Source organism: Amphimedon queenslandica, unplaced genomic scaffold, assembly GCF_000090795.2.
Source record: "Amphimedon queenslandica unplaced genomic scaffold, v1.1 AMPQUscaffold_7890_Cont20163, whole genome shotgun sequence".
Taxonomy (NCBI): Eukaryota; Metazoa; Porifera; class Demospongiae; order Haplosclerida; family Niphatidae; genus Amphimedon; species Amphimedon queenslandica.
Window position 1 is genome coordinate 1 of NW_003551830.1, and position 2,262 is coordinate 2,262.

The window sequence follows — 2,262 nt, forward strand, 5'->3', positions numbered from 1 at the left end:
CCTATCCAGTGTAAACAAAAACATGGACATGGAGAAATAAAGCTACAAGTGGTAATTAAAAACTGTTTACACAAAGCCTTGACCATAATAGTCAACTAGGGGAAAGATTTCACATTTCTATGATGTCATGAATTGATACAGACACTATGCAGGCCAGTAACCACAGGCTATGCAAACAATGGACACACACACACACACACGCACACACACACTCACACACACACACACACACTCAATAGTATTGTACATGCTAGTTGCTGTGTAGCCACATGATGGACATACCAACACCCATTAGTGTCACATTAAAGATAAACAGACTCAATAGTGACACACACTCATAAAAGAATAAGAGACAAAGACATGTTAAGCTGATCCAGTTTGTTAATGTAGCCTATTGTAGCTACTATAATCACGTGATGAGCCTGAAATTAAATTTAAACAATATTCAGACATTGTGTCTGAACATTTGACCTGCTATATTTTTGTAATATAATGGTCAGGCAGGATTTCCTACAGGATTTTGGCATACAGTAGTCCTATGCAGCTTCTTGTCAGTGGATTGTTAAGTTATTCAAAAATTGGGCCTAAGACCCAGTACATAGTACAGGATACTTAGACAAAAATTACAAGGAGAGAATTTGCTATTTTTATATTTTTACTGATATATATACATGTTCTTATGTTGTGTATCAACTTTGAGCTGATTCCAATTAAATTTGGATTTATTACGAATTGTCAAAGTTGCTCAAAAATCAGGCCAAAGTCCCTGTACTAATAGTACAGGGACTTTGATCAAATTTTGTCAAAAATGAAAAGTTGAAAATTCTCCATTTTAATAATTTTTCCTGATACATATACATGTTCTTATGCTGTGTAGAAAGTTTGAGCTGGTTCTAATCAAATTTAGATTTTTTTACGAATTTTAAAGTTGCTCAAAAATCTGGCCAAAGTCCCTGTACTATAGTACAGGGACTTTGGTCAGATTTTGTCAAAAATTAAAAGTAGAAAATTCTCAATTTTTATAATTTTTCCTAATACATATGCATGTTCTTATGATGTGTAGAAAGTTTGAGCTGGTTCCAATCAAATTTAGATTTTTTTACGAATTTTAAAGTTGCTCAAAAATCTGGCCAAAGTCCCTGTACTATAGTATAGAGACTTTGGCCAGGTTTCATCGAAAATTAAAAGTAGAAAATTCTCCATTTTAATAATTTGTCCTAATACATATGCATGTTCTTATGATGTGTAGAAAGTTTGGGCTAATTCCGATTGAATTTGGATTTTTTATGAATTTTAAAAGTTGCTCCAAATGCCACGACTCTATTGTAGTACTTGTCAGCTCCTGAAGCTCCTGTTCACTATAAGCATGCTTTGTGGGAGAACATGTTGTTGCATTACTTTGCTTTTAATAAATTTATTTCAAAAATTATATAGTTCAGACAAAATGGTAGAAGACAGAATTTGGTTGAACAATTGAGCAAATGGTCAGAAAATGTTCAATGTCTGACTGTTATTTCAGGCTCTGTTATCCACATACATTATAATACTATGAACTGAGATTCGTTAAGAGCACTAAGCATGTACATGTACATGTACTATACTAACTTGTGTTTCTAAGACCTTGTATCAATTAATGTACACATACACTGTACATCAAATGTATTATGGTAACATTTACATGTGAATTAGTAGATCTACATGAACCTAGTTTCCTTTTACAAATGGTTTACATGTGCACGTATGTGAGTATGCTCATAATATTAGTACATGTACCTGTCTTGCCCTGTTAAGCGCCTGTCGCTCCATGTTTTGAGTTAACTAGAAAAGAGAAAGAGAGAGAGAGAGAGAGGAGGAGGAGGAAAAATAGGTTAATCCCCATGTATGTAATTGTTATCACTATTACAGATTCCACAAATTGCTCTACTAGGCTGGGACAATACAATTGAGAGATGTGATAGTCATCACAAGGGACTTACCCTCTGGAGATTTTTAAACTTTATTCCAGCTGTACTGAATGTTGTCATTAACATTTCAAATTGATTCCGTTCAGTCTGAGAAAAAGAAAAATAGCTATTAATAATATCCCAAGAGTGTACTAGAATATCCTAGTATAACACATATAATTATTCCACAACTTACAGGTGTAAATTGGTTACTTTGAAGTCTTAATTTCTGGACAGAGGTGTTAGTAATCTTAGCTAACTGAGCAGTGTCTGTTACTAACTGAATACTGAAACAGGTGGATTACAGGATTAGTTAGAC

At 33.7% G+C, this 2,262-nt stretch overlaps 1 long non-coding RNA gene across 1 annotated transcript; it reads right to left on the reverse strand.

Moving 5' to 3' along the window:
* Window positions 1-1,247: 1,247 nt before the first annotated feature.
* Window positions 1,248-2,256, reverse strand: LOC109591543 (uncharacterized). Its single transcript, XR_002189863.1, has 3 exons — window positions 2,140-2,256; window positions 1,977-2,051; window positions 1,248-1,818 (listed from the first exon to the last, which is right to left on the reverse strand). It is a non-coding gene; the product is annotated as an uncharacterized LOC109591543 (long non-coding RNA).
* Between the last annotated feature and the right edge of the window lie 6 nt (window positions 2,257-2,262).